The 14,624-nt window shown below is 43.8% G+C and overlaps 1 protein-coding gene across 1 annotated transcript in view; it reads right to left on the reverse strand.

The window, feature by feature from the left end:
* Positions 1-14,624, reverse strand: part of abtb2b (ankyrin repeat and BTB (POZ) domain containing 2b) — a 132,969-nt gene that overhangs the window by 92,957 nt on the left and 25,388 nt on the right. The gene's annotated exons all lie outside the window — the stretch shown is intronic.

Here is a 14,624-nt window from a genome sequence, read left to right on the forward strand (position 1 = left end):
TTTCAAGACTGGCGTGCGGAACCAAAGTAGTAGCATAGAGAGGGATTCAGGGACGGTGGAACAAGGGATGTGAGGGAATGACGGAACTCCAGGGAGGAATTCTAAATTCCATAGGGTCGGGATAAGAAGAGGCCTCCTCAAAGTTTGTCTCCGGCAGCAGGAGACTGGACGTGATAGCTATGCATGAGGGAGCCCCCCCCCCCCCCCCACCCCCACACACATATACGTGCAAACACACACACACACACCATAAGGTGATAAATATCACCTCTCACACTTAGTGCTAATCAAAGCACTATAGGCACCATGCAGAGGGTGAGAACAAATTCCTCGCCACCTCTCTGTCTGTCTCTCTGTCTGCTAGATATCCGTCTGAGCTTCTACCCCGTGTGTGTGTGTGTGTGTGTGTGTGTGTGTGTGTGTGTGTGTGTGTGTGTGTGTGTGTGTGTGTGTGTGTGTGTGTGTGTGTGTGTGTGTGTGTGTGTGTGTGTGTCAGACCTAGGATAACTATAGTTAACTATGCAGTGTGGAAAGTAACCATTTTTCCAAGGGGAACTATTTGAATACAGATCTGAGACAGCAACTACTTAAAAAGATATATTTTAAGACAGATATCGGGAAGTGACTATTTTTCGGAAACTATTGGATTGGCTGTCTTCAACGAATGGCAGGACTGTATCTGGAACTGCATGTTGAAGATAGAATGAATAGTATAGGAGATTGTGTGTGCTCTATTCATTCTCCCTGACAGAAATGTATTGTGTAGAATAAATGACTATCTGAACATTCTGTAAATGTCCATTCTCCTAAATCTCCATAGCCCCAGGTTTACATTATCAAGTCAAACCAATGAACCAATGATATTTTGTACAGATAATTATAAGTAAGTTGTGACGCTCAACTACTGCATGGCTCTTTTAACATGCCAGTGAAAAGGTCGAAAGCTGCAATAAATGTTATGATACCTGATAAATACTGCAGAGTACAGCAGAGTAATTCAAAGCCATTAGAAAACACTGCAAACAGCAAGTTGGATGCTTTGTCCTCCTGAGGGTAAGTGTTCTTGTTTCAAAAACACACTATACCATCTTAAAGGGATAGTTTACACAGAATACAAACTGACATGATTTTCCACTAACTTGGCAGTAGTTGTTTCAAGTTTTGGAATATTTAGTTGTTTTCTTTTGACAACTAATAGCCATATTTTGTTACTTTTAGCGTTCTCAGTAACACTTAACATGAAACTGTTTTTGTGCCTGTGTACTAAAACTGTAAACACGTTTGGAGCAACATTTTATTAGCATGTTGATACATAATACTTTGGTAATTGCATTTTAATTGCATAGCAATGAGATGAGAGTTTTAGTAAGTACTGTACACAAGAGAAATTTGTCAATGTTCCTTATTCCACTTAAGTCACAACTTTATTATTATGCAATTTCTGAAGTCCTGTGTAACAACGTTGCTATTGTAATTATCACAGTTACTAAACGAGTATCAAGAACTGGATGTCAAGTTACACTTTATTACCATATGTCTCACTCATTATGAAAATATATGTGTTAGTCATTTTGAAGCTACAAAAGTGGTCTACGTCTATGTCCCTCGTGTATTTAATTCCACACTACATAAAGATTGACGTCTAAGACCCCTCCAAACCATGTGCTTATGATCATATATTTAGACTAATTCAACTAAATGTTGTCGTTTTTGGGTCTTCAAATATTTGGCAGCCGTCAAATGAATATTTTTTGTTTTGTTTTCAAATAACTTGCATATATTCAAATACCTTTGGTTTTCTGAGAGTTATTCTAAATTTGTTTTTCCAGAAACCTGTATTTGAATATCAAAGAAAATATAATTTTTGTTGAAACTCGATATAAACTTTATTTGACTACTTTGAGTATTTGAAAAGTTGGTATTGTCAAATAAACTACAAAATAAAACTATTGTCTGCCTAGGTCTGGTATGTGTTGACTTGAAGTGTGTGTGTGTGTGTGTGTGTGTGTGTGTGTGTGTGTGTGTGTGTGTGTGTGTGTGTGTGTGTGTGTGTGTGTGTGTGTGTGTGTGTGTGTGTGTGTGTGTGTGTGTGTGTGTGTGTGTGTGTGTGTGTGTGTGTATGTGTGTGTGTGTGTGTTCTTCACTACAAGCAGTGAAGAAGACATCCTCAACCATGAGGATATGGCTTGACTTAACTGTTTGTCTCTAATAACTTGGCACTCACTCACTGTCTGACATAGATACACATCGACACTACGATAACACATGCATAGACAGACAGACCACACACACGCACACACACAGCAATTGTTCTCAGGGGCAGATGCTCTATGGGAGGGATGGGCAACTTTGATAGGGGTAGGGACCACAAGAAATCTCAACTCATCATGAGGGGTGGCAGTGGCACGCGGGCCTGCGTACCCACATCCATACACACAGTCAAAGCCAGCCCAAGCCTTTGAGGCCCGGAGCAAAACATTTCTTGACAGCAGAGAACTTTGCTTTTGTTTTAGAGTTTCCTGAAATTATACACATTTTGAAATGAGCAGTTTTACAGCCAATTTCCTGCAAAAACACAACTAAGCAATTTGTGCAGGTTGCAACTCTGCTCCTTCTGTGTCCGTGTGTCCGTGTGTGTGCGTGTTGTTTTGGCAGTAGCTAAATGGGTTTTAAGGTTTCCAAATGCTTGGTTTGGCTGGCACCTAGCCGAACTCGGCTAGGCGAACTGAAAGAGTGTACTCCCATACTCCCTTAAAAGACATTCGATTGAAACATTTTTGAGAAAAGCGGCAATAATACTGTTTGCCCATCTTGAGACGCTGTAGCCACTATACACTTCCTCAAAAGAGTCTAGAGTAATCTAAGATAACTCAATAAATCTGTCATTCATTTTGACAATTTGCAGAGAAGATCTTGGTAGCGCAATTTCACATCTAACTAAGATGTTTGGCGCAGTATTCCTCAGGTGAAAGAAAGTGCATGAAAGTGAGTGGTCTATAATCGAATGACAACAAACACTTCATTGAAGAATCCCCACTATTGACCAATCACCGACGAAGGAACGTAGTTTTCGATTCCCTCAAGAAAATATTTCGTGGCATGGACAGCCGGGGGGAAAAAAAACTTGCCGAAGACCAAAACGAACAAAAAGTCAATGTCTTCTTAATATATGCACAAACTGTTCCGGATGGGAACTAGGCTATTTACGATCCGCTAGTCTTGAAGCCTCCAGTCGTAGTGTGCATTCCCTCCACCCCTCCATCGCTCCAAACACACCCCTAAACCGTTACAAGGCTGCTGAAAGGATCCCTCTGTAGGCTACTTCACTAGGAAAAGTTTCCCCCTGGTAAACCAGGCCACTAAATGCGTCACAGACAAAGCGAGACTTGTTGGGCTACTCAGTTAACGGTCAAAAGGCATGGCAACCCCTCCACCACCACTACTTCCTCTTCAGTGACCTCTCTCTTTCTGTTTGTGGCGGGGCTTATAATATACATTTAACTATTGCACCCTATTCCCTATGTAGTGCAATACTTTTCACCAGGTCCCATAGGGCTCCAATCAAAATGTGTGCACTATATAGGTACAGTAATAGGGTCTAATTTGGGACACAACCTATATTTATCAAGTGTGAAGCTGCCTTTGAGGCTCATTTTAAAGCACCATAACAGAAGGATATAGCATAAGCATAGGCTTAATACTTACACAGATGTGCATCGGCCGTAAACTGTGTTGCCTAACATAAAACAACGCGAGCAAAAATGAAAACATATGTTGAAAACGTATGTTACATGCTTCTGTTATGGTGCTTTAAAATCTACCACATGCAGTATGTGTGCATCATATATATCACCCTATTCCCTTTGGGCCCTGGTCAAAAGTAGTGCACTAATATATAATTTTTTTATTTTACCTTTATTTAACTAAGCAAGTCAGTTAAGAACAAATTCTTATTTACAATTGCGGCCTACCCCGGCCAAACCCTAACCCGGACGACGCTGGGCCAATTGTGCACCACCCTATGGGACTCCCAATCACAGTTGGTTGTGATACAGCCTGGAATCGAACCAGGGTCTGTAGTGAAGCCTCTAGCACTGAGATGCAGTGCCTTAGACCACTGCGCCAACTCGGGAGCCCCATATAGGGGATAGGGTGCCATTTGGGACAGACACATACTGTACATGGTACTGTGAAACAGCCAGTGTGGAACGTACATGGTGAATAAAGAACTGCAACTGTTCCACTTGGACATGCTTCCTATACAGACTTTATGAGTACAAACACTTACTTTTAGTAAGGTGTTACAGGAGAAGGCCTGTTTGTCACATTTGTAGGTCAGGGGCTTAACTTTTATTTGAAATGTGGGGGGGGGGGGGCAACATTATGGTTGGGCGGTATCCAGATTTCCATGCCGTGCCTGTGCCATCAAGGGATTTACGGTATTACTTGTAGTGCACACAAGAGGCAGCATATATTTTTTCAAACGTGAAAAAAATCTCCAAAATCATCACTAACAAGTACTATGGAATTCTCGTAGCGGATGATAGGTAAATGCTAACGAGCGCATGCAAACATTTACAACTAGGAAAGACGACCCGGAAGCCAGCTGCACCAATGTGTCGGAGGAAACACTGTTCAACTGGAAACCGAGGTCAGCTTGAAGTCGCACGGCCCGCCACAAGGAGTCGCTAGAGCGCGATGAGCCAAGTAAAGCCTCCCCGGCCAAACCCTCCCCTAACGCGGACGACGCTGGGCCAATTGTGCGCCACCCTATGGGACTCCCGGTCACGGTCAGTAATGACACAACCTGGGATCGAACCCCAGGCTGTAGTGACGCCGCAACACTGCGATGCAGTGCCTTAGACCGCTGCGCCAGTCGGGAGGCCAAAACCGACATTATCTTAATCGAGGAGGAGATTGTCTCTGCTGCTGTTACCAAGAAGCTTGATCCTGCAAGCTAACATTAACCACTTAGCTAACATTAGCAAGTTCGCAAAACCCAGCTGGAGAGAATTGATTTGGCACATCCTAGATAGTTAACTTAATAGTTCTAAGATATATAGCTGGCAAATATTAGTAGTGAATTTCATACAAGTGTAACTTAAGTTGCGCTGCAGAGATGACTCACCTTACGAAGCTCTGATTTTGCTCGTTGTGCTTCTTTGTAAACAAACACATGTGACTGGCTCAAACTGCTGTTTTGGGAAACTAGTATCAGTAAGCTTCATAATGAAAAATGATCTAACGGGCGAAATTATGAATGTGATATGCTTTATTTATTACCTAGTGTACAAGTTGACTGCAGGTATTTATGTGAAAAGTACTAATATTCAAAGTCCAAAAAAACGTACCAGAATGTGAACAAAATGCTAACAAGTACTAAGGAATCCTTATCGAAAATGCTAACTAAATGCTAACGAGCGCATTGCGAACATTTTGTACAGTTTCTGACCTAAACTATACAAGTATAAAAATAACTAAAAAATGCTACTCACAGTTTGCTGCACACACAAAACGAATATTAGCTAGCAAGGATCTTGATACAGAAGGCGATTCTTTGCTGTTACCAAGCAAAATGCTTGATTTTGGAAGAAGCTAACCACTTAGCTAGATCGTAAACTAGCTACTAAATCAGCAAACCAAATGCACAACTGCAGAGGAATTAGCAGATTTTAGACAGTTAACTTAATAGTTATAAGATCTCTAGCTGGCAAACATTTAGTTGTGAATTCCATACTGTAATTAGATCACCTGACGCATGCTGCATCCCAGTAATTGGCTAACAAGGCTCCGGTCTCTCATCGTTGTGTGCTTGTAAACAAACACCACATGTGACTGGGGACTACCGTAAGATACATAATAAATGGGACAGGTGAAATGAAGAACGAAATGTTCTTTATCTCCAATAATATTGCACAAGTTGACTACAGATATTTACTTAAAAAGGAGCAATAACATTTTTACAAAAATTAAGCAGTATTGGCGATATTCAAAAACCATCCTGTGGCTTTTTCCAAATACCCCGGTATTCCACACTCTTATTGCATATGGCGTCTACGAATAAAATGTTTTTCTTTAATATGATGATATAGCAATAGACAAAATTGAAGAGGACAACATTTTTATTTTTAAATGTGTTTGAGGGGACATGTCCCCCCCAGTCCCTATTGGAAGTTACGCCCATGCTTAGTGATGCTTAGTGATAGGAGCAGAAAGTAAAGTTGTGTTTCAGAGGCTGTGACAGAGTGGAGGGCTACACACTTTTTAGGAACTGCTTTGTTTAACTACTGTCTGAGTGACTTCCTCTGCTGTCTCCCCCCTCTTCTACCACACACACACATATTCCGAGTCGAGTTTCACCATCCGCAAAGTCCCTAGTTAACCCCTATGCACATTCTGCACGTGACAGAAATAGTGCAACATTTTTAATTCAATTACCGTAATAAAACAAAAGTCTTTATTCATCCGTCTCGGGATGATGATGTCAGATTCACCGTGCGTCATCCTCTTCTTTCACTCAATGGTCATCTCTTTCTATATGAGACTAAAGGAAACTTGGCCTGCTCCATTGGCATTGGCTCTCTTTCTAACTGGACCACAGCACAGACACACAGATGGCCCACACAACACACACACACACAGACGGAGAGAGGAATGGGGTAGACAGAGAGGGATACAGCAGATGTGCAAGAAAAGGAGGAACACACAAGGCCACAAACGCATTCCAATAGGCCTACTAAGACACTTGCATAAACACACACACAGTCACATGGAAATTCTGAAGAAGACACAGGGAAAACGCGGACTGACAAATTTAGAGACACTTGGGGATCTGTCTCTCTTTCACTCTCTCACACACACAAGTGCCTTGTCCTTATCACCAAAGCCTGAAGTGTGTGTAGTCAAGCAACACGTGTGACAACCGACAACCCCAGCCACCCCTCTACACACACACACACAAACCTCAGTGTTTTGGCAAGAAAATGAGACTAATCGGGGCTCAGTGAAGTATTCACAGGATACAGTGGGGGACTGTTGGTGGCCAATGGCCATGCTAGCTGTCGATATTCCTGTCCCCAAACTATTAACAACTAAAACACTCATTATACACATCTAAATGTGGAATAGGAACCAGGCTAAGGACATCTCTGACCTGAATGAAGGATGTGACTGATCGATGCAACAAATGCTTTTGATTTATATGGATGTAGCGCACAGGTGTAACAAAATATCCAGCATTATTAAATTGGTCAATTTGAGCATTTTTTAAAATTAAAGCAATAAGCCACGCGAGTCCGAGCTATATCAAGCCTTCATGCTTAATTAACTGCAATGCCGCATGCAAGCCTGGACTAGCAGTTTCATTGACTAGGGGACAACCCTGTACTGTCCTGTCCTCTGTCCATTGTATGCGGATGAGGCTGCGCTGGCGTTTCAAGTGACAACACATTGGCATGTGGGAAAAAACGACTGACAAACAAAAGCTAACACACACACGCCCCATGAAAACCCAATGTGCTGACGAGATAAAAAAATGCAACCATAGTCATTCCACCCTAACAAAGTCTATAGCGCTACATGTGCGTTCCATATGCCCTGGGATCCAAAACGTTTCACTCTAACCACTGGGGAATTCCAGCTATATGTGCTGCCCCGTGGTGCTAGACTAGCTCGGTACGCTGTGGTTATTTCTGTCCCTCGAACCAGACAACCACCACAAAGAAGGTGCTGTTTTGACGTAGACAAGGGTCATGTTCAATGGGATTCAAACAGATGAAAATGGACTGAAAACAGGGAGTGACTACCTGTACTTCTCCAAAAAGAAACAAATATTTTTTTAAATATTTTTTTTGCAAAACATTGAAATGTTTTCTGTTGCGTGCCCTGATGACCACGGCCCTTGCGATTCAGCAATCGGCGTGTTACTGGTTAGAAAGACAAGAATCGACATAATAGAAGCAAGGAAGAAAGACATGGGCCGATGGAAATAAAAAGGAGGAAAGGGCGTGGGGTTTTATGGGAGAAAAATATAAGACAGGATAGGAAGAGAAGAGACTCCTCGAGGTAGAGGTTGAAGAGAGAAGAGGGTGTGCTGAAAATAGGGATGAACACACGCCTGTTGTCAGATCTGGCATGGAGGAATGGAGGTTAGGAGGATGAAAGGTGTTTCGGAGGCAGAACGAGAAAGCGACAGAGAGGAGAGAGAGAGAGAGAGAGAGAGAGAGACGCTAAATCCAGGTCAGCGACCTAATTGACCACACTTACACAGACAGACACTTTCAAACATGCCCCAGACAGAGAGATAGAAAGAGAAGAGGGAGAGAGGAAAAGCAGAGGAATTCAGAGAGAAGCAGACCTCCATGCCCTACATACGGTAATGATAGTCAGGACATATTTTCACGATTTCACTCATATCAAAATCAATAACTCATAGCACGTGCTTGTGCTCATTCAGTAGTTTTTACCTGATAAAGTAGAATACATACAAGTTATACATACAAGTTACATACAAGTTACTCCCTACACATGTCACACTTGTATTCAGATGACTTGTCCAGTATGTTGCTCCACTGAACAGAACATATAAATACAACATGTAAAGGGTTGGTACCGTGTTTCATGTACTGAAATAAAGAGATCCCAGAAATGTTCCATACGCACAAAAAGCTTATTTCTCTGTGAGTGAACATTTCTCCTTTGCCAAGACAAACCATCTACCTGACGGGTGTAGCATATCAAGAAGCTAATTAAACAGCATGATCATTACACAAGTGCACCTTGTGCTGGGGGCAATAAAAGGCCACTAAAATGTGCAGTTTTGTCACATAACACAATGCCACCGATGTCTTAAGTTTTGAGGGAGCGTGCAAATTGGCATGCTGTTTGCAGGAATGTCCACCAGAGCTGTTGCCAGATAATGTTAATTTCTCTACCATAAGCTGCCTCCAACATCGTTTTAGACAATTTGGCAGTACGTCCAACCAGCCTCACAATCGCAGACCATGCGTATGGCGTCGTGTGGACGAGCGGTTTGCTGATGTCCACGTTGTGAACAGAGTGCCCCATGATGGCAGTAGGGTTATGGTATGGGCAGGAATACGCTACAAACAACCAACACAATTGCATTTTATCGACGGCAATTTTAATGCACAAAAATACAGTGACGAGATCCTGAGGCCCATTTTTTTAACGTCTCTGTTGACCATCAGATGCATATCTGTATTTCTGGTCATGTTAAAATCGATAGATTAGGGCCTAATGAATTTATTTTAATTGAATGATTTCCGCACAACTGTAACTCAGTAAAATCAATTAAATTGTTGCATGTTTCGTTTATATTTTTGTTCAGTAGAAATTAGTAGCTTATAAACTGCACAAGCACCAACATCTATCAAGCGGTCACTCAAGACCGGAATTGATTAGCTTGTTCTACTGTAATCAATAGTGCGTGCAAATGAATCACTCACATCGATATTTTATTGAAATCAATGGAACTGGAATAATAACAGTGGCGACATGTACCATTTGCGCTCTTCTAACAGACAAACCTCAATGAATTTGGGATTACTACATTTATATCTGTAGATAGATGACAACCTGTCCGAGTCATTTGTGACCGACAGCCTTGATTTGGTCTTATGTAGCAAAATTTGAAATAGTGTTTTTTTTACATTGGATGAAAGCAGAGACACAGAGCTACAAAAGGGTATATCATACACTGCATTTGAGGGAACAATGGGAAAGTAATTCTGCTTAGAAAGTTGATCAACTTGTAACCTCACTTTTGAGAAAATGGCCTTTAAATATTTTGGTACCTACTGGAGAGCTTCTTTGTCTACACCCATTCAGTATTGTTCACACACACTTTAGCCCCAACCATCTCTTTAAGGGTTGATCCGAGCGTTCTGTCCTAACAACAACAGTCATGCACCCAAGCTAACTGGCTAAAGTTGGCTAGCTTGCTAGCTACTTCCCGACACAAATGAGAGCTCACTCAAACAGCTCACTCCGACCATTTTACTCGCCCTAGCAGAGCTGGTTAGGCTGTTTTTATGTTATCCAGAGCGTTGGTGACTGCAACTGTGCTGCTGGCAACAATTTACGTTTTTTTTGTCAACGTTTACTGACACCGGCCATATTCAACAGGTGTTGAGCGTTCGTAAATTTGTCAGTTATTCTGACAGTTATTCAGTTCAGTTATTCTGCAGAGTGAATTTACTAGCTACGTCTATTGACAGTTGTCGCAGTGACATTCTATTGAAATGGTTACTTGCATAGTGGAGTATTTAGTTAAGAAATAATCTTAACAAACATAATCCCAACTCGTGTCTTTACTACCCTGCATGAAGCTGCAGGTAGCTAACCAACCAGTTGCAATGTTAGCTAGCATTAGGTAAAGCAAATGGCTCTGAGATACAAATAATGACATACACGTAATGTTAGCTAGCGAGCCAGCCAGCTAATGTTAGCTAGCTAGCTAACAGTACACTTTATCTTGAAATGAAAACTATTTTCTGTTAAAATTATAAATGTGTAATATCGGAAAATGTAGCTAGCTAGTCTATCTTAACCGTATACATCATGGATGGACCATTCTCCCTGTCACGGATGCCATGGTTGTCCTTAGTTTGAAGATGTAATCCGGAGACATGTGTTTTCTCCATCTCCTTAACTATCATACTCTAATTCCACTGATTTCAAAAGTCGGTCCTCCATAAAGTGGAGAGCAACACTTATGCAGTTCTACTACGCGATACTATAAAAAAGACAGGATTACCTACACATACTGACCAGCTCAAATCGACAGAAGCTTGCTATATGACAGACCAATCCAAACTCATCTCTCGGCATCTCTCATCTCTCGGCCCACTCATTATCTCAGCCAATCATGGCTAGCGGGAAGGTTGCTGACTTTTTCTGTGGCTTAACCAAATAGGCTCGTAATTAAACAATTTTATTCGTATTTACAGATGGCATACAAGTCTGTTATTAAGGCACATCAAAGTTTACATGTTCCAGAAGGCATTTCTGCCCAAAAATGCATTTTGAAAAAAAAATGAAAAAGAAAGTTTACGTTCAAATGGCTCTCGTGAAGTAGTGACCTGCAACATATGCCTAGTTTACTGAAACGAGTCACATTTAGCAACTTTTTTCCCCGGTAGATGGCCAACACGGAAAAGAAAACAAAACTTTTTTGACTGGATCATTTCAACAAATCACCACCTCACATCTGTTTCTAAATAGTGACAGGGGTTGGCTTTCATTTGAATGGTAGCTTAACCCTAAAATCCACTAATTCATACGAGGACTGCCCAATTTTTTTCTAGCCACCATGGTCTGAAAAAGACCGATGTGCTCTAAGACCCAATACAGACTGGCAAGTATGACAAAAACACTAGTACTAAACCAAAGATATTGATTTGTTTTAAGCAATCGATTTTGTGAGCTTGTGATGACTATGTACTTTAATACTAACATCTTATGTATTTCCTGTAATTCATGTGTGGTGAAAACATTAGTCTGTGTAATGTATTAACACGTTATGTCCACCACAGGGGAATTAGCATAATATAACATCATTAAATATGTCACCGCTGTTCCCATAGACTTCCAGTCATTGCGCTAACGCTAGTTTAGCAACTTCATTGAAACTGCACAGAGATACATACAAATGGTATCCATGGGCTTGAATATCCCTTTAAAAGCTTGTCTCGGCAGAAATCCTATTTTTTGGAGTGGCACTAAATGACTGCAGGTGTGTGTGTGTGTGTGTGGCCGGCACACGTTTGACAGGGATCACGTGGGGGCAGAGTCTAAATCCATCAAGGCCAAGCTCTGTTATTCAGATTTTCCTGCCAATAGACTAATAATGTCCTGCCGAGAACTTGCTTACTTGTACTATTTGCACATGCGCAGTCTCACACAAAAAAACGTACACACTCCAGCAACACTATGCCTTGTACACTCGCATGTATTCCCGTCATGGAGGAAAGAACGTTGGCTTTTGCTGATGCTATTTGTTCAGGGGGATGCTATTTGCTCACTCCTCCCTAGGTCTCCAATTATAACCATTCAAGTCACTAACTTTTCATGTGGCCCTTTAGTAAATTTAACGTGACAAAATGACTCATTCTCATCGTTCTGTGGAATTCTGAGAGCAGTGTGAATAGCTAACAGAGAGGCTACAAATGAGTGTGTATTTGCTTTTCCAGCGTGTGTGTGCATGTGTTAGCATTTCCAGTGTAGTATGTCTAGGCTCGGGCATTGAGCTCCACACACGTCTGCTCTGACCAGACAAAGAGGTCACTGATACTAATCACAAAAGCCCACTCATTCTGACCATTTACAAAAAAAGACTTGAGGCTTGAAAGAAGAGAGAGAAAGACATCACTCTCCCCATCCAAAAGAAACCAGGGTGCTGTTTGGTTTTCTCCAGCACCGGTTGGTGAGAAAAATTGTAGTCTGTCATTACACACCCACAAATAAATACACCCAGGCTAGCATGCACGAGCACACACACAAGAATACACACACACAAGCGTGCGCACACACACAAGAATACACACACACACACACAAAATAATACACACACACACACAGTATTCAAAAAAGCATTGTGGTTGTTGCTTGCTCCACATCCCAGTCAGTGAAGGCTACCTAATAGACAGGGTTGAAGTAGCGGGTGGGGTGATTGTGATCCCTCTCTCCTGCCAAACCTCTCGTTCTACTATCTCTCCATCCATCCCTGTGTCCCCGCTCTGTCCGAACAGACTCTGAGATTTCATCAGAGAGCACAGCGAGGAGCAATTAGTGTAAATCCCCTAGACACGCAGATCTGTTTCCACTTATACAGCACACTCCCCTCTCGCTCGCCCCTCCTCTCTCCCTCTCACTTATACAGCACACTCCCCTCTCGCTCGCCCCTCCTCTCTCCCTCTCACTCATACAGCACACTCCCCTCTCGCTCGCCCCTCCTCTCTCCCTCTCACTTATACAGCACACTCCCCTCTCGCTCGCCCCTCCTCTCTCCCTCTCACTCATACAGCACACTCCCCTCTCGCTCGCCCCTCCTCTCTCCCTCTCACTCATACAGCACACTCCCCTCTCGCTCGCCCCTCCTCTCTCCCTCTCACTCATACAGCACACTCCCCTCTCGCTCGCCCCTCCTCTCTCCCTCTCACTTATACAGCACACTCCCCTCTCGCTCACCCCTCCTCTCTCCCTCTCACTTATACAGCACACTCCCCTCTCGCTCGCCCCTCCTCTCTCCCTCTCACTTATATAGCACACTCCCCTCTCGCTCGCCCCTCCTCTCTCCCTCTCACTCATACAGCACACTCCCCTCTCGCTCGCCCCTCCTCTCTCCCTCTCACTCATACAGCACACTCCCCTCTCGCTCGCCCCTCCTCTCTCCCTCTCACTCATACAGCACACTCCCCTCTCGCTCGCCCCTCCTCTCTCCCTCTCACTCATACAGCACACTCCCCTCTCGCTCGCCCCTCCTCTCTCCCTCTCACTTATACAGCACACTCCCCTCTCGCTCGCCCCTCCTCGCTCCCTCTCACTTATACAGCACACTCCCCTCTCGCTCGCCCCTCCTCTCTCCCTCTCACTTATACAGCACACTCCCCTCTCGCTCGCCCCTCCTCTCTCCCTCTCACTCATACAGCACACTCCCCTCTCGCTCGCCCCTCCTCTCTCCCTCTCACTTATACAGCACACTCCCCTCTCGCTCGCCCCTCCTCTCTCCCTCTCACTCATACAGCACACTCCCCTCTCGCTCGCCCCTCCTCTCTCCCTCTCACTCATACAGCACACTCCCCTCTCGCTCGCCCCTCCTCTCTCCCTCTCACTTATACAGCACACTCCCCTCTCGCTCACCCCTCCTCTCTCCCTCTCACTTATACAGCACACTCCCCTCTCGCTCGCCCCTCCTCTCTCCCTCTCACTTATACAGCACACTCCCCTCTCGCTCGCCCCTCCTCTCTCCCTCTCACTTATACAGCACACTCCCCTCTCGCTCGCCCCTCCTCTCTCCCTCTCACTCATACAGCACACTCCCCTCTCGCTCGCCCCTCCACTCTCCCTCTCACTTATACAGCACACTCCCCTCTCGCTCGCCCCTCCTCTCTCCCTCTCACTTATACAGCACACTCCCCTCTCGCTCGCCCCTCCTCTCTCCCTCTCACTCATACAGCACACTCCCCTCTCGCTCGCCCCTCCTCTCTCCCTCTCACTCATACAGCACACTCCCCTCTCGCTCGCCCCTCCTCGCTCCCTCTCACTTATACAGCACACTCCCCTCTCGCTCGCCCCTCCTCGCTCCCTCTCACTCATACAGCACACTCTTTTCTCCCTCTCTCATACAGCACACTGTCCTCACTCTTTCTTTTACAGCACATTCCCCTCTCTCCACCTCTCTCCTACTCTCCCACAGCACATTACCTTCCATCACCCTCTCCCTTCCCCTTTCACTCTCTCGCTCTGCCTCGCTTATTGAACTATTACAAAAAGGTTGAATAGTGCCAATAAATAGTTGAAAAATTGTAATTCCCTTATACGGCACACAGCTCTCTCTACATTCAATTCAATTCAAGGGCTTTATTGGCATATGTTAACATTGC

The sequence above is a fragment of the Salvelinus namaycush genome, chromosome 21, assembly GCF_016432855.1.
Source record: "Salvelinus namaycush isolate Seneca chromosome 21, SaNama_1.0, whole genome shotgun sequence".
NCBI lineage: Eukaryota > Metazoa > Chordata > Actinopteri > Salmoniformes > Salmonidae > Salvelinus > Salvelinus namaycush.